Below are 22,560 nucleotides of genomic sequence, written 5' to 3'. Positions count from 1 at the left end.
TTTCTGGTCCCATGTTAAAGTCGGACTCGGAACTTTAACTTTCGCCACTTCTATTGAGTGGTGGTGGGGGGTGGGGGTGGGGAATATGCAAGTCATGATCATGTGTTCATTTGTTAGCTATGGTTTTGGTACTTCCGGCAACTTGGAAAATAGCCACGCCAGGTGACTAACTGAAGAGAACTATCAAGTGGTTTGATGGTCTTCGTGCTCCCTTCTATTTTTGTTCTAGTTTAGAACCCACATTATGTACACAATTCCACTTTAAAAGAATTTGAAGGTAGTCGAAAAAACACTGTATGTACTATCTCGTCGAGTGAAATTCGAGTAAATAATATCGAGTTATGATAATCAAAACTTGAGAATTTTGAACACCATTGATTAGGCATTCTCCATTTTAGACAACCTCGTATCATTTTTGTTGCCATAAAAAAGTGAGAAAATTAAACAATAAGAGCCCGTTCGGTTGGGAGAATTAGAATCCTAGGAATCCAATTCCTAGGGAATGCGCCCAATTCCTTGAACCGAACGGGGCAAATGAACTCTACGTAATTGAAAATTTCAATTCTTAGGAATCCAATTCCCTCCAAAATGATAGATTTCCATTGCATTGCTCCAATGATGCAATGGAATTGGATTCAGGGATAATAACAAAGATAACCGAACATGAATTTTTTGGATTGGAATTAAATTCCTTGAAATCCAATTCCAGGAATTGAATTACCCTATAATTGAATTCCTAGGATTCTAATTCTCCCAACCGAACGGGCTCGTAGAGTGTCTATGAGTAATTTTCATAATAAGTGCCAACAATAATGAATGTGTGTATAACTAGATTCCATCAAAGATTAACGCGCTAAAAAACCTATTTCTTGGATCCCTCCAAGTGTTCATGAAAGTGTGTGTGTACAATAAGAAATGAAGAAGAGTGGGCAAACATTGCGTCAAAGTATCAAACTCTGAGCATGGTACCAAGTCCGACCAACTAAAAGAAAAATTCTACTTTTATATTGACTTTAATGCTCAATAGAAACGGCTTCTTTGTTTTTAAAATTTCTGATGCTGCCTTTACCAACAGTCATATTTTTTTAAACGGTGTCTACGTGGGAAATCGGTAGGGAAACAAAAACACTGTTTTTTTTATTTTTTTGTTTTTCTTCTAAAGCAAAAACACCGTTTATGAACTGACAAACTCTCCCAAATTTGTCAACTATCAAACTCCAACATTGGGGGGGAGCTAGATTTATTTTTTTTTCCCGGCTAGTTTGGGGCTACTCCACTTATTTGGGGCATATAAAAAAATTCAGTCTTGCTAGACTCACTCAAGAATTTGCACCGTGAATGCGTCGAGGGAGATCGCACGTATTCAGGATAGCATTCGGTGCATTGGGATAGGAGTGGGTAGAAGTGGGTCCTACTCATCCTCTCACACGGTGAGAATGCGGTGCAAATTCTTCGATGAGTAAATCATTTTCGAAAAAAAATTCTCCCAACTCTATCAAATGTCTTTGGAGTGTCAAATTTCACAAAACGTCTAATTTACCTCCAAATTAATTCCTAAGACTAACTCATATAAATACCAATCCATTACCATTTTCAGTAAAAATCCAAAAAGCATAAAAACATAAACCTAAAAAACTTTCTATTTTCATCTTAATCTTTCCAAATTCTCAAAACCCTAATCAAATTTTTTTTTTGCCCCTCTTCTCCAACGATCTTTGATCCAATAAAAAAAAAGGTAAATCTCCATCAACCCGTTCTAGTGTTCGCATTTCTTCATTGATTTACATGTTTAAATCTTCGATTTTTAAAAACCAAAATCTCTGATCTTACCCACAATCGGTTTATGTTGACATATCGTATAAACCGATTATGGGTTTTGTTCTTCGGCCATAAAGAGCATGCAGAGTAATTGGTTTATATGATGATTAACATCGACCGATTCTGGGTCTAAAATCAGAATATGAAAAGACATCACCAGAATCGGTTTATAAGTGCATTAGCATAAACCAATTCTGGGTACTTTTTGTTTAACTCTGTGATTCCACAATCGGGTTTTGTTTACTTGTTAATGTACTGATTGTGGAATTGTCCCTTCAGATTCCATTTCATAATCGGTTTTTATATATGTATCACATAAACCGATTGTTTATGTTTGACATTCCTTTGTGTTTTGTTGTTGAGAATCAGATTGCATATGTTTAATTATGTACCGATTGTTAACTTTTTTTTTTTTTGAGGTATGGACTTCGGGCACCTAGTATTTTACTCTCGAGATCTCACCCATGAGGATATTCATAGGGCACCACAACCCGTGCCAGAAAGAAGCCTTTACAAGTTTGCATATGGGCGTGAGACCCGTCTGGAGAAAGCACTCCCACTGGTAGACAAGCTTGCACTTGAAGAGATCCGAGGAGAAGGAGGGATTTGATTTCAGCTTAGAGGGATTTCCATAGACATTTAGAAGCTATGTTTGAAGAAATGACTGAATATCAAGTCATGACTCATGGCTGATGCAGAAGTTATTGCTCTTGATGCTGGTGCTGCTGCTCCTGATGCTGTTGTTCCTGATGCTGGTGCTCCATGATTTATAATTTTAAGTTTCTAGGTTTAATTTTTAGGTATTAAAAGTGTAAGGTTTTAAGAATTGGTTGTCTAATTTTTAAGTTTTTAACACTCTTTTGGGATGGTTAAGGTTTCTATTTTCGATGCTCCTGGTTTGAACTTAATGCACTTAAAATTTTAATTATGATTATGTGTATCGTAAAACAAGTTTATGCATGCTCAATAACTCTGTTACCAAAACACATGCCCACAATCGGTTTTCTCGATATGTCAACATAATCTGATTGTCGAGTGTCCATCAAAAAATCGGTTTATGTGTGGGGTCACTATAATCCTATTCTTCGTGCCTTAAAAATGTTGTTTTTTCTGTATCTTTTTTAAGCTAGAATCGGATCACTTGTGTATTTATATAAACCGATTAATATCGGTGAAAATTCAAATATTTTCCATGTCTTTAATCGGACTATGTTGGCAACAATAAAGTGGCATAAAAACAAAATCGGATTTTAAGGGCCTTCGAGAAGACCGACTATTCCAAATTATTTCACTTTTTTCAAAAAAAAAAAAATTCGTTGGAGACTTTCTCTATATATAAAGACCTCACCCTTGGACCCCATTTCCCCCAAAATTATTCATTATATTTCCTCTAACTCCATACCTCCACAAAACAACAGACACCTATATACATGTACTCTCCAAAGCTCATATCATAATCTACTCTTTGTAACTCTCCCAATACCTCTACATACAACAATGGCATCATTTGATTCAAATGAAGATTTATCCATCACCAAAGCATGGTACGCCGAAACTCGAATTAAAAATCAGTCCTCCGTAAGGGTAGATGCCGAAACCTTTTGGACAAAGGTGAAAAAGCGGGGGTCTAACAACCACATCCAATATTTCGCTTAGAAATTTGTATGGACAAACTCCAATATAGTTTTTAGAGAATCAACTAGACAGTCAGACTCAATCTTAATAAAAGTATATCAAAGAGTTATATCTCACTTTCTCGATTCAATACTTACTCAAGCAAATAGAAATCTGCGAGTCTAATTGAATACAAGAGAAATCACTTGAACGGTACTAAAGACCAATGTTCAAGGATCAATCAATTTCAATCAACAACCAAAGGTTGGATTTCCCAATTGATCGATTCAACGCACAACCTGTGATATTTCAATTATATAACAAAATATTATGCGGAAAAGAAATAACACAGACACCAGAAGTTTTGTTAACGAGGAAACTGCAAGTGCAGAAAAACCCTGGGACCTAGTCCAGATTGAACACACACTGTATTAAGCCGCTACAAACAGTGGCCTACTACAAACTAACTTCGGTCTGGACTGAAGTTGAACCTCAATCAATATCACACTGATCCAAGGTACAGTTGCGCTCCTTACGTCTCTGATCCCAGCAGGATACTACGCACTTGATTCCCTTAGCTGATCTCACCCAAAACTAAGAGTTGCTACGGCCCAAAGTCGAAGACTTTAATAAACAAATCTGTATCACACAGAAAAGTCTACGGTAGTAGATAAATATGTTTCCCACAGAAATACCTACGAGTTTTTGTTCCGTCTTTTGATAAATCAAGGTGACAGGAACCAATGGATAACCTAGACTTATATTCCCGAAGAATAGCCTAGAATTATTAATCACCTCACAATAATCTTAATCGACTAGCGATAGAAGATATTGCGGAATCACAAACGATGAGACGAAGATGTTTGTGACTTATTTTATATCTTTCATATCGGAGAAATTAATCTCAATCCAATCTTACGATTGTACTCAAACATGAAAGAAACAGCAAGATCAGATCACGCAACTATAGAGAAAATAGTTGGGTCTGGCTTCATAATCCCAATGAAGTTTTCAAGTCGTTAACCTACAGGGTCTCGATAGAAACCTAAGGTTAAAGGAGAATCGACTCTAGCTTATACAACTAGTATCACACAAGAGGTGTGGGGATTAGGTTTCCCAGTTGCTAGAGTTCTCCCTTATATAGTCTTTCAAATCATGGTTTACAATCAATGTTAGCTTGGTAACAAAGCATTCAATATTCACTGTTAGATGAAAACCTGATTAGATTCAAGATAATATCTTTCAACCGTTAGATCGAACTTATCTTGTTACACACAAATGAAATGCACGTTTATTTAGGTTTGTGTAACCATACCCAAACAGGTACACTTAGTTGGTTCAACAGTAATTAACCAAATGGTTAGCCATATGAGCACTGTCATATCAACCATGTTCATGTTAACCATAACTAGTTCAAATGACTCAAGAGAACTAGTTAGAGAGTTGTTCAATTGCTTAGATCTTATAGAAGTATACAAGACACGATCGAAGCAAAACCGACTTGATTCACTCGAATCAATGTCATGAACTTTATAACCACGGTTTGCAAGTGTGCATTCCTTAGTTTATATAAGTTTAAGTTCACGAATAATCATTTTTAGAAACTAACCAATTTTAAGTATGCATACTGGTACGCGGACTTATGTACCCGGAATAAGTTTGTTTTCAGTTCACAAACTCCAGCAGAAATTCACGGGATGTAAACTTCCGACAGTACGCATACTGGTACGCGGACTTCAGTTCTGGTTTTCCTGAGCAGCAAAGTACGCATACTTTGGTTCAAGAAATAAGGACTTACACACGTATGAGTTATCACAAAAAGTTTTGTATCCTTTCAAGGTTATATTCTAAACTCTCATTTCAATCATTGAAACATTGTTAGAGGACGTTATATAGTTGTTGTTCACAAGCAATTATTCGTCAAAGCAATTTTCAAGTAATTGAAACTAATATGACTTTCGTCACTAGTAAAGATGAACTTGGCCAAAGAGAAAGCTTACCAGCACATATTTCAATAAAAAGATAGGCGAGATAAACTCGATTCAAAATAGGAAATGTGTATAATCATAGTCTATATAGCAATACGACTTTTGTCTCAAGATAAGAGATAGAGTATATAGACTTTTGAGTGATATATAAGTTCAAGTCTCCGCATACCTTTTAGTCGATGAAGTTCCACCAGTTCCTTGAGTAGTTCTTCGTCTTTTTATGTTGATCGCCATGGATTCTAGAGCTCAACTACACTTTCTATCCTAGTCCGAGACTTAGCTATGAGTAGCCTAGAAATCAAGACTTATAGTTTTGGCAACTAAACTTGACAACAAGCTTGAGATAGCAACGCTTGCGAGTTCGACCGAGCAGTGCTCTAACAATCTCTCCCTTGGTCAATTTTAGTGACAAAACCATCAATACATATGGAATACTAAATAAATAAACTTTTGTAGCTTCTCTTCCACATGCATGATCTCCTTGGTTCTTTAAATTACTCGAAATCTTCGTCACTTCCAAGTACTCCAATGATTCCAAAGGTTGTAAGTTTAGCATCATCGTTGTTGAAAATCCGTAGCTATAACAATGAGAAAACAAGAGTTCTCAATCATTGTTACACACTGTCATAGTATTATTACACAGTATCAAAGTTCAATTGTATCACAACTTCGGCAACAATACTATGATGATATGTATCACTCCTCCTTGGTCAATACTCCATCTCACATGGAAACCACTCCCCCTTACATAATGATCCGAAAACCATACGTATTTGTAGTGTGAACTACACATTAATTCTCCCCCTTTTTGTCAATAAAATTGGCAAAGATACGAAAGCTAGTGGGATCTTAATGAAATTTCCATAGAGATATTTCATGACCAAAAGAAAGCACATATAAACTATTTAGATGCCTTCATATAGCCGAAGCTAAATGCATTCATCAAGGAGTTTATAAAGATACAAGATAACCTCTATAATATTCCACAGCCGCACTCCCCACAAAGATTTGGCAATTAAGCACAGGTTCAATTAAGAACTCTCCCCCATAAAATGTCATTCCCGAAAGAACAACAAGAGCGACCCTACTTTTACAAGAAAAGAAGGATTTCTTTGGACATAACAAATCACATACGAATACGAATTTGAATCCAAAATACTCAATTAAATTAACCACAAGAAAACCCATGATTAATTTAATCGGAAATAATCAACATAAGAGAACTTATGGAGCCGCATAGTATATACATAAAATATGGATCATAGAAGATCAAAATACTGCGGAATAGACAAGGATTCATTATATTTTCCATCACTATTTGCATAATGACATACAACAGACATAATCCTCGTAAACAAAAGTTCATCCTATCTTCCATCAATATTTGCATAATGACATACAATAGGCTTAAAAACTTTTGTAATGTCAAAAGTTCATTCATTATTTTATCAATACTTGCATATCGACATTGAAAGACTTAACTTTTGACAAAGTATGGGACAATCATAGTTAACGGACGCAAACACACATATCTCATAACACATTGCAATATATAAAACCATAAATATTAATACTGCAAAAATCATCTTCTAAACAATTTTAGAATTTAACCAAATAAACCTAAAAAACAATAAAGATGAAAACGTTGGACATAGCTATGTGTAATCACAATAGTGGCTATTCCAAACTCTAGTTACTCCTAAAACACAAGAATAAAATTCTCATAATAAGATTTACTAGACATAATAAAATCAACAAGCTAAAGAATTTACTTATCATCTTCATCATCGGAAACAATCCAAGATGCTTGAATCATGTTCAAATCTTCCTTGATCTCGGGATACTTAGTTGTAACCAACGACAATTGTTCTTGCACGCATTTCACCCTTGAATTGACCTTACACACACCCTTGTGAATTTTTTGAAGAAGACTCAAGGTGGTAGGATTACAAGAACCGTCAAGGGAATCATCTCATTGTCTTTTGCACACATTTTCCCTCATAGATTTGAAAGTATAGGGACGAACAGGTTTGGGAGCTCCAAGGGAATTGCCAATTGGATCAAAACCACGTTCATGGAAAATTTGACTAATCAAGCAAGGAAAGCCTAACTTCTTGTTGGGTGAAGTCATCGAAGCCATTTGAAAAATGATGAAACCACAAAAATCGAGACTCGGAACACCCAATTCAAGGAAATAAACCAACTCTGCAAACTCGCAACTCCACCGAGAATTCTCAATTGTGGAGGGACAAAGATTAGAGATACCAAGTTTTCCGGAAGCCATCAAGGAGATACTAAGAACATTAGTAGGAAATTTCCCTTCATTCCAAACAACCTTCTTGCCACAAAGACCATGAGAGATGTCTTCATATGATGGTCGTTCATCACTTGGCCTAGGGAGACGAAAATTACCCAAAGGGATTTTGGTAATCCTTGAAATCAACTCTCTATTAACAAGAAACCTTTATATATTTATCATGGTTTTGAATTCCAGTTTTTCGAGATCAACATCGTGAATGTTGGCATAAAAAATTCTTGTGAGAGTATCAAACCCTTGGCCAAGACCATCAAAGATGTTTCCAGGATTGAATTTTTTAAAACAAATTAAATCCTATTTATGTCCACGAGAGGAATCCAATTTATTTTCTAAAATAAATCCACTAGATGAAATCCTTTCAAAAACACTAGCACAAGAATCATTGACAAATCTAATCCTAAGATAAATTTGGTCTAAAGGAAGATTCATGCTAGAAGATGAAGAACCCAATTTTTTTGAAATTCTTTTTGAAACCTTAAGATTCATCATGAGGTCTAGAAATTGGAAAGGAAGGAGGAAGAAAACACTTACTTTGAATGAACCTTGAACACCCTTTTTCATAATTTTTCTCCAAAGAAGTTTTAATGGAGGAAAAGCATGAACCCTAGAGTGTTCACGTACGCAGACAGAATTGGGAAGGAAGAAGGTACGCGTACCATTCTTTTATAAACCCAACACAGGACTTGCGCCCTTTTCTGAACTTCGACCCACAAAGGAAAGTAGGTTTTCTTAAACCGTTCACCACCCAAGGTTCTCACACTGAAGAGACCAGTACAGTGCAGTAAAAGAACAGAGGAGAGACTCCGTTACTTTTAGTTAACCTTTGGAGAAAACAAAAAAAAAATTACAACAAAAATTAATCCAGAGAAAAATCAACCATCACTTGCCCCACATCAAGTTATATACAAATGGGGTAAAGTCAGTCGTGTTACCGAGATGCTAAATGTGCAGAGGAATTCTCATGCAACTTTTCAGGTTGAGATGTATCAGTATAATCATAGTAACGATTATATTCTGAATTAATAGAATTTTTTGAATCCCCCTTCTTATACCCAAGAAAAGACTTTTTCTGAAGGTTTTAACCTACTTCAAACTCAGAGGAATTATTTTTATCGATTTCACATGAGTTGGAGGTAGATATAGTTCGTACATCGTGACTACATGATTTGACAGGTACAAAACTTTTCTCAGAATAATTCTTATTCTCAAAGGAATTAAGTTTTGCTAATAATTTAAAAACGCTTTCAAAAACTCTAAATAGATCTTTGTCAATTGATCCATTATGATAGTATTCCTCATAAAGATTAATATTTAATATAGTGAGATTCCATATCTTTGAGCGTCGAATGTGTTTTTTCAACAGACTCTTCTTAAAAGAGCTTTTAATTTTTCCTTTAGATTGTTCACAATCATCTAAGCTTTCCAATGTCTTAGATGAAGCAGGATTATCACGAGAGACCAGAGGTCTAATCAATAATCTTTGAGCAATCTTTACGGAATTCTGGTGTGCGTTACAGATGCCAAGAGCAAGATTCCTAAAGCGATTTCCCATAGGGACAGTATTTAGGAAACAGTCAAACACAAACTTATTAGGTTTATAGTGTTTGCGTGCTCTGATACCAATTGAAAAAATGGGGGTCTAACAACCACACCCAATATTTCGCTTAGCAATCTGTATGGAAAAACTCCAATATACTTTTAAGAGAATCAACTAGACGGTCAGACTCAATCTTAATAAAAGTATATCAAAGAGTTATATCTCACTTTCTCGATTCAATACTTACTCAAGCAAATAGAAATCTGCGAGTCTAATTGAATACAAGAAAAATCACTTGAACGGTACCAAAGACCAATTTTCAAGGATCAATCAATTTCAATCAACAACCAAGGGTTGGATTTCCCAATTGATCGATTCAACGCACAAACTGTGATATTTCAGTTATATAACAAAATATAATGCAGAAAAGAAATAGCGCACACTCCATAAGTTTTGTTAACGAGGAAATCGCAAATGCAGAAAAACCCCGGGACCTAGTCTAGATTGAACAAATACTGTATTAAGCCGCTACAGACACTAGCCTATTACAAACTAACTTCGGTCTGGACTGTAGTTGAACCCCAATAAATCTCACACTGATCCAAGGTACAGTTACGCTCCTTACGTCTCCGATCCCAGCAGGATACTACGCACTTTATTCCCTTAGATGATCTCGCCCACCACTAAGAGTTGCTACGACCCAAATTCGAAGACTTTAATAAAAAAATATGTATCACACAAAAAAATCTACGGTAATAGATAAATCTGTCTCCCACAGAAATACCTACGAGTTTTTGTTCCGTATTTTGATAAATCAAGGTGAACATGAACCAATTGATAACGCGGACTTATATTCCCGAAGAACAGCCTAGAATTATCAATCACCTCACAAAATCTTAATTGACTAGCGAAACAAGATATTGCTCAAAAATGATGAGACGAAGATGTTTGTGACTTCTTTTGTATCTTGCCTATCGGGTAAATTAATCTCAATCAATTCTTACGATTGTTCTCAAACACGATAGAAACAACAAGATCATATCACGCAACTGCAGAGAAAATAGTTGGGTCTGGCTTCACAATCCCAATGAAGTCTTCAAGTCATTAACCTACAGGTCTCGATAGAAACCTAAGACTAAAGGAGAATTGACTCTAGATAATATAACTAGTATCACACAGGAGGTGTGGGGATTAGGTTTCCCAGTTGCTAGAGTTATCCTTTATATAGTCTTCAAATCAGGGTTTCCAATCTAAGTTACCTTGGTAACAAAGCATTCAATATTCAGCGTTATATGAAAACCTGATTAGATTCAAGATAATATCTTTCAACTGTTAGATCGAACTTAGCTTGTTACACACAAATGAAATGCACGTTTATTCAGATTTGTGTAACCGTACCCAAACATGTACACTTAGTTGGTTCAACAGTAGTTAACCAAATGGTTATCCATATGAGCACTTTCATATCAACCATGTTCATCTTAACCATAACTAGTTCAAATGACTCAAGAGAACTAGTTAGAGAGTTGTTCAACTGCTTAGGTCTTATACAAGTATACAAGACACAATCGAAGCAAAAACGATTTGATTCACTCGAATCAATTCATGAACTTTATAGCCACGGTTTGCAAGTATGCATTCCTTAGTTTATATAAGTTTAATTTCACGAATAATCGTTTTTAGAACCTAATAGCCACGGTTTGCAAGTATGCATTCCTTAGTTTATATAAGTTTAAGTTCACGAATAATCATTTTTAGAAACTAACCCACTTAAGTAAGCATACTGGTATGCGGACTTAAGTACCCGGAATAAGTTTTTTTTCAGTTCACAAACTCCAGCAAAAATTCACGGGATGTGAACTTCCGACAGTACGCGGACTTCAGTTCTGGTTTTCCTGAGCAGCAAAGTACGCATACTTTGGTTCAAGGAATAAGGACTTACACATGTATGAGTTATCACAAAATGTTTATATCCTTTCAAGGTTATATTCTAAACTCTCATTTAAATCATTGAAACATTCTTAGATGACGTTATATAGTTGTTGTTCACAAGCAATTTTTCGTCAAAACGATTTTCAAGTAATTGAAACTAATATGACTTTCGTCACTTGTAAAGATGAACTTGGCCAAAGCGAAAGCTTACCAACACATATTTCGAGAAATAGATAGGAGAGATAAACTCGGCTCGAAATAGCAAATGTGTATAATCATAGTCTATATAGCAATACGACTTTTGTCTCAAGATAAGAGATAGAGTAGATAGACTTTTGAGTGATAGATAAGTTCAAGTTTCCACATACCTTTTAGTCGATGAAGTTCCACCAGTTCGTCACTAGTAAAGATGAACTTGGCCAAAGCGAAAGCTTACCAACGCATATTTCGAGAAATAGATTGGCGAGATAAACTCGGCTCGAAATAGCAAATGTTGTATAATCATAGTCTATATAGCAATACGAATTTTGTCTCAAGATAGGAGATAGAGTAGATAGACTTTTGAGTGATAGATAAGTTTAAGTCTCCGCATACCTTTTAGTCGACGAAGTTCTACCAGTTCCTTGAGTAGTTCTTCGTATTTATATGATGATCGCCATGGATTCTAGAGATTAACTACACTTTTTATCCTAGTCCGAGACTTAGCTATGAGTAGACTAGAAATCAAGACTTATAGTTTTGGTAACTAAACTTGACATCAAGCTTGAGATAGCAACGCTTGCGAGTTCGACCGAGCAGTGCTCTAACAAAAGGTATATAAGAAATATATGCAAGATTTTGTAAATCCGAACGGAAGAAGTGTTCAACAAATCCATGTTAGGCACCAAGTCATCGAAAATGCGATACTTGCTTATATAGCTATCTGACATCATATTTTGAACACTTGCCACTTTAGGTTGTCCGTTGATCAATTTGTAAGTATTTTTGTGAATTATTTTACGTAATCCATGTTGTTTTATCTTCCAATGAAATACCACTAACAAAGTAAGTTTGTGTCGTGTTTTTGTAGAACCAAGTCATGAAAGCTCGCTACTTGGAGGAAAAGGGGGAAGCATTCACATTTGATGCAAGCTATCACTTCATGGTATCCAAAATTCCGGAGTATGCCCCGGACTTCATGGTGAGTGAATCAAATTCAGATTCCTCCGACGAAGATTGATGGTTTTAGAAGTTTTTGTGTAGGTTTTGTGGGTAGATATCTATGTAAACCCTCACGGGACTATATCTCGTCCACTAGGGTCGCCTATGGGTTTAAAGGCTCGATGCATGTGCTAAATGCATCCGTGATTCCTATGAAAAGGAGTAGATATGAAATGAATGAAAAAAAAATATTTCTTATGAAATATAATAATCGGTTTATATATGTCCCACAAAACCCGATTGCCAGAATCGGATTTTATCTGTGCATACTTTAACTGATTCTGTAAGTCCTCTGTTAATTTCAAAAACACCAACCCAGAATCGGTTTACGAGTGCATGAACGTAAATCGGTTCTGGGTTGTGTTTCCGAAAAAAATCAAAAAAATTTCAATTGTTTGATGTTTTGAAGATCCATTTAACATTAGTTGATCTCACATCTAAAACATAATTAACACCTAATATGATCAATTAACGTTAATTAATCAGGGATAAAATAGGTAGTTAGATAATAATTGGGTAAGGGGTTGTGTGAAATTTATTTCTAATGATCTTTCTGTCATCTAGGTAGATAATAGTTGGGTAAGGGGTTGTGTGAAATTTACTTCGTAATATCTTCTTCTTCTTTTTTTTTCCTAAATATCCCTCAATTTGTGAAAGTATCTCCCAATTGTACCTTCTTTTTTTTAAGGGGGCTAAAAATCATTCATAAGATTTTGGGAACTTTTAGTTGGCTAAATGTTAAATATGTGGTGAGATTAAACACAAAATAATTAATAGAATAGAAGGTTTTTATATAACTTTGGAGATTTTAGGGGGTAGAGCTAGGGTTAGTCAACCCTTGGCTCCGCCCTTGCCAACATTGCTAATGTTGAGTGCTAGTTTACCGGTATGATTACCAAAATCTCCCCTTTTTAATGCCAACAAGCCCAACTGAAAACGTTAACCTTTTTTTCGTTGTTCCCGAACTTTTCGTTTGCGCACGTATTTTTGGTACGTCGCACGTATTATTCGTCCCACGCGTTTTAAGATCTGTCGTTGGATTTACTGCTGCCGTCCGATCCAAAGAAACTGACATTTTACTTCTTTCTTTATCCTCGATGATTCGTCTTCTTCTCTCTATTTTTTTTTCTCATGGATTTTCTCAAGTCATCTCCCATCAGAAATCTTTTGTATAACACGGTATTCTTTGTTGATTACGTTCAACAATAATTTCGATTTATTTCATGTTATTCCTGAAATCGAAATTCGATTGGTTTCATTTTATCCCTCTTCTAGGGCAACTTCAATTGAATTAAATTTTTTATCTCCATCCAAATCGAGTTTCAGTTAATCAATTTGTCACTGAAATCATTAGGTTAGTGTTCGATATTGCAAATCTATCTTAGTAATGAGGTTCAAAATCATATTCACTGATAATTGCTTCCAGTTTTTATTTTTTTTATTTTAAATTGTTGATTCGCTATTTTACTTTGAAAACCAGGGGTTTGCAGAATTTGCATTTCGAAGTACTTTTAATTGTAATTAGTTTTGAATGTGCTCCTGCAACAGCTCTTAGTAATTCTTAATGCATGATTTTTTAATTGATGTTGGTCAACTGGATAATCCTCAATCTGATCATGGAAACAGCAATAGAAGGAGAACCTAATTGCAGGGAGGTAAGATTTTCACAAGTCTTAAGATTTTAATTCTTATTAAGAATGGCTTAGTGCAACAATGTCGATGATCTTGATCCATATACCTTACAATGAGAATTCTTGATCTTTGCATTTTGTGTACTTAGTCTAATATTTCTAATATCTGTGTCTTTTGCTTACTTGAGTACACACACGTGCATTTCCTTCGTGATCTGAATTGTTTCAATTCTCTTTTTCTGCAGGTTCAACAAGATTCTTACAGTTATGGAGGTACTGCCACTTACAACCAAGGTTGAAACGTTAACTCCATCTTACCGAGTTTCATCTTAGGTACGCAATATTGTCTAGATTCAATCAGAAAGTGGTGATAGACTTGGGAATTAGGAAATATACGGTGCTGCAGTTGAACTTGGAGACTGGATGAAGAAAATTGTAGAATTCCCGGTGTTCGCCGACATGCAACACACGTGCACTCTACTTGTCCATGTAAGACGACCAAAAAATGTTTTATCCTAAAGGGGTTTTGATACCCTCCCTAATAAACTGGTATTCCTATTAACAATCTTGATCAAATTCTCTAAGAAAATGTTTGATTCTCCATCATTATACCCAAGATCTACCTGATGTTGTTTGAAATATTCCATATCCTAGACCAATTTAAATACCTTGTACCTATTACCAATTGCTCCATATGTTATACGTTATATCTCGAATGGCTATAACGAAATACTGCATCAAGTCAACAAATATGTAGGTGCACCACCTTAGCTATAACAATCGCGAAGACGTTACCAGAAGATAGAATGGATGCGTAGGTAACAGTCTAATAATTGCTCGTATTTTACTTTGTCTTCGCCGTTTTTTACATTACGACAAAACCTAATTCTCATGGAGGCAACAGAAAAACCTCGTAGGCTCACCACCGGCTGAAACAAGCTACACAAGCATCGCCTCGACTTTCTCAACCTCGAATTATGCTTCACTACAGATGAGTCCGGCCATCACCACCGTCATGCCCGAAAATCCACAGACCACAGACGAATATAAAACAACCCAACCAAGCTTGTTGGCGTAATCATCTAACAACTTCCTATGCATGTTAAACTCAAAAAATAGGGGTAAAAGCTTCGCTCTAAGTATCGCACTTGTAGCTCAACGGAGATATCGACTTAAATTCCCACACAAACTTCATATGCGCATTTAAATGCTCGAAACTGAGTACTTCACATTAGTCGTTGGCTTTCTTTGTTCCCTGCGAAAAATACCAAATGTCAGCACCGAGCGTTGTATTAAGTGGGGACCCGTTAAACCTTTCGATTCGCAAGAAAAAAGTAGTTAAACCTTTCGATTCGCAAGAAAAAAGTAGATAAAAGGGTCATTGAGGGCATACCGAGGTATCGGTAAATCGGTCTATTTTAAAACGACCAAGTAGTACCCAAGCTATGCATATAGTCCCAGAACGTTTTGCTCTTCAATCGCGGTACACCAAGATATTCACATGAAAAACTTTGTTCGAAGATTTTCCTAGTCAAAGCACTAGCATGGACCTTTTCAAACTAAAAACTATATACACGTCGACCTACGGACTTCTCGACGGGAATGAAAACCATTTCCATCAGTTCCGTACTCCTGCAGCATAAAAACTTCGTCCAACGTCTTTCCAAATGAAATTGCAATAGAAAAGTAAAGAGTAAAAATGTTGAAAGAAGAATAAGATAAGTCCAAATTTCGCAACTCAAAAAATATTTGCTCCCCATTATAGCAAACTAAAGAAACTAACTCAGAAGCAAAAGGGAGGAAAATATTCTGGCAATCAACGGAGATTGAAGAAAAATTGAAGAAAAAACGAGATGAAACGACAACATAACACATATGAATCAAGCGAAATAAAATCATAAAAAACTTCTTATGAAGGTTCAAAAATAAAAAAGCAACATAAATCATCCAAAATATCATCTTCGATATATAAAATAGTTAAGGACCAAATATCGCCTTCCAATCTTTTTCAGGACCAATGTGGGGGTTCCACAAGACCACTGAGATAAGTCAGGGTTCATTGTATGAATTGATGAAAACTTTGAGGAATTATGAAGACAAGGCTCAGAATAAATAAAAGGCATGTTAATCTAAGATATTTTGTCAATTACGGGAAAAAAGAAGAAGGGAAAAATGTGGATACCAAATATTATATAGGTATTTAGACTTACTTAGGGAATGTTTTTGCGTTTAAGATGCTAACCTACACCTTATAGTAAAAATATTTTAATGTGATAGAACCTTCGTATAATAATATTCTCTACATAGTTTAACAAAACCATAGTCCCAACTTGTAAATTCTTACATTTATTAACCTCTATATATGTTTATAACTTATATTAATAATTGTGTGTGTATCCTAAAAGTATAATTGTACGAAGGTTTTATTGTATATAACTAGCTACAATACTCCTTGTGCACAATGAATCATAAAGGGTTGGTTATTATGATCCTTATTTCCTATAAATAAGAATTTTTAGCCACCAATCTCAGGTTAAGACATAACCTATCGAACTATATGAAAGGAACTCCTTTAGTTTATTATGTTTTCTTATACTTTGGCTTAATATATGTATTACGACTACCATCAAATGCTTCACTTACATCTATTTTTAACCCTTGAACACTCATTTTTTCCCTTGCTATTGTTCTTCTTATATTTTATGGTGTGAATAATTTCAGAGGCTGTAATTATATCTTTAGCTACCTCTTAAACCGGTACAATAGCAACGTGACACAAGGGTATACAGATGTTTATGTGGGGTTTGGGATTATTAGCTGAATTTTAGGAACTATCTTGCAAGTCGTGTTGCATAGAACAATAAATTAGAAAAATTTTGCTTCTTCTGGATGGTCTTTTTTTAAAAACAAAAACAAAAAAAGTTTGAATTATCTCTTTAAGAAGCAAACTGTAACACCTGCACTTTACGCATGGCACATGCTCAAAGATGCGTCTTTTGCATGAGATGAAGCTTCATCTCAAAGCTTTGGTTGCGCGCTAAGAGAATGTTGGCCCAGGACAGAAGTTGCACCATCATGGTGCATCATCCAGCGGAAGGCTGGCTAAGTGAAATGCCGCACCATCATGGTGTATTACGCAGGCTATAGCGGTCAAGAGCCAATATCCCATCATCATGGTGCATCATGCCAGTGGTGGATGTCCGAGAGAGATATCACGCCATCATGGTGCATCATCCATTGGAAGGCTGGCTAAGGAAGTATAGTGCCATCATGATGTTTCACGCTAGTGCGATATTGCACCATCATGGTGCAATATTTGAGTTAACCATGAGGCCAGATATAGAAATACCCCTATCATGGCGCATTATTTAGAGATACATGACAACAACCATCAATAGTGAAAAAATCATGTCAAAGTGCTCCCCAAATTTTATTGGTGGAAATGCCGATAATACATATATAGGGAGGCGTAGTTGGTTGAAGGTACATTAAGGAGTAATGTGTCTTAAGCTTCATAGCTTAGCCAATAAAGCCTATATGATGCGTAATATCATTGCGTCTCGTGGCTTAGTCAATAGACCCCTATGATGCTTAGGAAAGGCCAATTCTTGCGGCTTTGCAAACTAATGGTACACCACCATAGTACAAAGCGAAGGAAAGTCCAATGATCCACATTCTTGCGCATTATTTGCAAAGGACTCTATGGCCTATACAGACTAGGCAATTTCTTGGGCTTTAGTTGCTTATCCCAATGTGGATAAACTATGGTCATTTTTTGATCCATTCAAGGTACAAAAGAGGATAAGTAGGTGTCTGTATCTGCTCTTTTGAGTATCTCTGCTTTGATATCTTAGATCCTCAAGTGCTGGAATTTTCTTTCTCTGTGTATTTTTACACGTGGAGTCTGGGATACCCTTCGGTTGTACAATCTCGTGGGTCTATTTGAGTTGTACATTCTCCGTCATCTACATGTTAGGCGATCTTTCTTCTAAGAAAAAAATTAGAAAATATAGTTGATTTTAAAAGAGCCAATAAATACCCGGACCTGGAAGGTATCTAAGGTTTTTATCGGGTCTGTTCCGGGTTTATTAATTTAGGAACCGGCTATGAAACCGAATAAAACGACCTGTTCCGGTTCCGGGACCCGTTGGCACCCTAGCTTCACTACAAGCAGCAACATAATTTCATTGTCTTTGTTCCCGGTCTCAATATGCAAACATGTCAAATCTGATCCATAAACCAATCCGATGTTCTACACATATTCACTACCGCTCAATCTCAGAAATTTGCTTTTAATCTCATTCTCCCTATCTCACGACTTCATAATGCATTTGTTGGTTCTTTTACTTTTTTATCTGTATGTATGGTCGTTTGTGTTTTAGGTGGTGCGTCCAGTTTTTTTGCATCCAGTTGTTTGTACTGCTTTTAACTTCTAGGTTTGGTATGTCGATCCTTATTGTTGTTGTTTTCCTCGCTACTCTTGTTGGTCGCTCCGTCTTTGATGTTCTACTCCACGCGGGTCTTTGGCTATTATTATCGGTATTTTCATCCGATCTTTTTACCTCCTCCATTTGCATGTCTGGTTCTATGAATTTTCCTTGCCTTATGATGGGTAAAGTAATGATTCTTATGGTGATAATACTCCCTTCTGATTGTTGTTAGTTTCTTGTTGTCTTGCCCATATCTATCCGGTAAGTAGACGTTGTTACGATGTGTAGCTTTCGCACGTGAATCTCTCATAATGCTTTTACTTTCAAATTTTGTAAGTTACTATACTTTGTGTCTTGACCAAATAAGGAATCAAAAAGACCTTTTCCTGATTGAAAAAGGTTGAGCCGAAAGATCCCATTAGTTAAAGCTAAAATGTTGTTGGTTAATGAAGAGATAACTACCACATCCAAGTAGAGATAAACCAATTGCGAAGCTAAAAGATAAGTAAAGAGACAATACATAAAGAACTTGTACGTCATTGGTAAAATCTTCAAATTGGGTCCTTAACTTTGAGGCTATGATTACAAATTTATAGGCTTGAAGGAGCACCTCGTAATTAATCTAGTGCTCCTCGATGGGTACATTAGCTACGTTATATACATTCTTGAGTATTTGTAGACCTTGAGCTTGACGTCTTTACTAAATACTAGCCTTTTGGTATTAGGAGGACATGTGAAACATGGTATCCACAATCACTATATTTGTCTTTCAGACAGATATTCTTATTGACCCGACCTATTTATTCAAGTGGGTAAATCCTGGAATTTACATATTTCAAGAAGGGGACATTTTATTTGGATTCTTTTTGAAAGTATCAACGAGAGCTTGGGATAAAATTTGGGACATTAGTTGTGTGATTGGAAGGAATTTTCAGATAATTGCATTATGGTTTAAAGCCTACTATACTTTAAAGGGCTATCGAATTTTGAACTTCGTTTCTTAATCTCCTTAGAAGATGAGATTGGGGTTGGAAGGTGAAGGTGAAGGTTTTTTTTTTTTTGAGCGGGTAAGTGTGGTATAACATCTGAATATTTGACAGGTATATAAGCTAAAATAAAGGTGCAATTCTAGCCTATTGTAACAAGATGAAACAAACAAGCAAACAAACAAAAAACAGTTTAATAAACTTCTTTGATACGACATAAGGAATCCTTATATGTAATTTATACCTTTAACCGATGTGATTTGGTTCCATTTACTGGTCAAAAGTGTCCTCAAAACTAGTGCTTACCTTAGCACTTCGTGTTTTAGAGATAACTCATGTCTTTTTTTCCCTTGGCTTGGCGCAACAGATAAGAGGTATGAGGTCAGCGTATGAAACCATGGGTATCTATCTTACTTGAAAATAAAACGATTTTAGTAACTATGTGATTTATCATCGAACGACTACTTTCTAAAAGCTAAAAAGTAGCAGCGACGAAAATTTCTTCCCCTTGATCGTCGTGCTCAGGTCATCTCTATAAGAGCTGATTTGAGATGATCAACCATATATTGATCTTTGTTTCTCTCAACTCTTTAATTTGATTTACTTTTTATGGTTTTAGTTTATCGTTTTTCTTTGATTTCTCATTTTCTGATCAGTGTGATTCTGGATTCGTTTGGTCGGGTCTATAATTCTGATGAAGGTTTGTTTATTTGGGATCTGATGAACAAAAGAGAGAAGGTCAAAACACCATGTATCTTCAAGCATGTCATTGTAAAAGCAACATCATCGGCAATTGTTATAGAACTCTGAGGATCTCTCTGGCGAGTTCAAGGGTTACTGCCTAGGGATGATTGTTTTCCATTTACATATTCTAATACTTTTACTATAGAGAAAGTTGTTTTACAGAAAATATATCAAGATACACAAGCTTTTCGGTTTAAATCTGCAATCAAGCCTCACCAACAGATCCTTTTTCGGCGACTCAATGTTGACCATCACTACAGATGTTCTCTAACTCCTTTCCCGGAGTTGTTTAGTGATCTAGTTATAACCAGATCAAGTTTATGTTCGGATATTATATTTAGTTTTCATATATTTTTTTTGGAATTATGTTCTCTCTTTCATGTGTGCGCTCAATGTTTACAATATCAACAAGAGTAACACCAAGTTTTCCAAATTCACCAGTTGAAACAAATTGTTCTTCAAAGACACCAACAACAACTCCTAAGTTACGAAAGACACCAGCAGTAAATAGTTCCAGAATACGGATTCTGATGAAGACCCATACGGTGTCCGATGAACGATTTCGTCCTATGATGACCTATTCAGGTTATAGTTGTTACCATTACCTTGAAAAAATAATAGAAAATTGGGTGGATCTATGGATCCTTTCGACCTCGTATCATATGTTTTACTACGTTTCTGGAAGAAAAAAAACCTTGAGAAATGGTTGGAATTTTGGATCCAAACTCCTCCGCTGACAATAGATTTGTTATATAGTTTGGTTGTGCTATTTTCAATCCAAATAAGACAATTTTCTGTTACTTGAAAAATCGTATGGAATAGTTAGGACTTTAAGTTGGAACATGTCATATGATTGTGTTGTTTAGTGGATTTCATTATGTTGGTTGTTTGTTTGCGAATTTTGTGATGGTCAGAAACCTTCAGGTGAGTCTTATAATCAAAAACAGAGAATTTCTATCAATGTAACCGGGGCTTGTCTCTTTTTTGATAAAAAAAATCGTCGAACGACTACGTAACTTACTTAGCTAGCTAGTACTCATGAATCAAAAAAATTTACTACTTCTTTTTTCTATTTGATCATTTCTTGATAAAAAAAAATCATCGGTAGATAATGAACATCACGAAACTACCAATTGCACAATCGGTAGATAATAAACATCACGAAACTACCGATTGTGAAAATAGAGAAATCCAAAATTCTCATTGGTTTTTGAAAATTTTGAATTTGGGACTACTACCACAATCGGCAGATAATGAACGTCACGAAAATTTACTACCGATTATGTTTGTGTAAAGAATTCGAAAATTTAAGGATTTTTGGCATAATCCAATTTTGAGGCTACATTGTAATCGGAAGAAAATTAAATATCATTTTGTACCGATTATAGATATATTTTAGCTCAGTAGTTTACGATCGGTAGACATGGTACTCCATTATCCACCGATTCTGGGTTGTTCTCAATCATGTGAAAATGGAACTTCCTCTATATAAAAAATTTCTCCCGATTATAAACTTAACTACCGATAATGGAGGGCATATTTGTCATTTCCAAAAATTTGAGTGGTCCTATTTTGTTTTATTAGTCGGTCTTAATTTTTTCCGGATCGCCCCTAAAAATGATAGGATGATTAACCTCAAATTCGACTCGACGTGGGAACTTTATGCTTTAAAAAAAAAAACCTATACCCATACACGCTTATTTGAAGAAAAGGAAGAGAGGGAGTAATCATGTCGAAAAAGCATCTAGTAAATAATTCACAAATCAACCTTTTAACAATAACTCATTTTACGGCCGGGCTTAAACAAGAAATAGTTTGATGGGATGTTTAGAATCTCTAGACACCTTAAAAGGTTAAAAGGCGATTATTGTTCCCATAATGCTGTTGCATATACCTTGCTTGAATTCTAAGGCAGAAATCTATTAATGATTTATCCGGTTCTCGAATAATAGAAATCCAATGGCTACCGATTTATCAAATATAAAATATCCAATTGGTTATTGTGGAGGTAGATTGATAAAACTTAAACTAAGGATAATTGCTAGAAACGATTTCAGACTGTTGTAGATTAGTAGGCAATGCATCACTTTCAACTAAGGGTAAGTTGGTTGTTAAAACACTTGACTATCACCAACCATGCTAGCTAGATTTTGATTCTAAGTCAAAGCAAGCTTGATTTGTTATTTAAATTTTACAATCATTATTTTATATTTTTTCCGTTCTAAATAATAGGCAGAGGCAGGCTTGCGTGTACATTTTGTTCTGAAGCGGAGGTAGTATAAGACCGAAGGAAAATGCCTTTCTTTTTTTCTCCCAAAGTTACGAGCCTTGTGCTATTATGCGTAGCTTAAGTTAAGGCCAAC

At 35.6% G+C, this 22,560-nt stretch overlaps 1 long non-coding RNA gene across 1 annotated transcript; it reads left to right on the top strand.

The window, feature by feature from the left end:
• The first annotated feature begins 13,478 nt into the window (after positions 1-13,478).
• Positions 13,479-14,621, top strand: LOC113336928. Its single transcript, XR_003354051.1, has 2 exons — positions 13,479-14,061; positions 14,283-14,621. It is a non-coding gene; the product is annotated as an uncharacterized LOC113336928 (long non-coding RNA).
• Positions 14,622-22,560: the final 7,939 nt, after the last annotated feature.

Source organism: Papaver somniferum, unplaced genomic scaffold (assembly GCF_003573695.1).
Source record: "Papaver somniferum cultivar HN1 unplaced genomic scaffold, ASM357369v1 unplaced-scaffold_154, whole genome shotgun sequence".
Lineage (NCBI taxonomy): Eukaryota > Viridiplantae > Streptophyta > Magnoliopsida > Ranunculales > Papaveraceae > Papaver > Papaver somniferum.
This window is presented reverse-complemented; position numbering and strand designations above follow the sequence as displayed.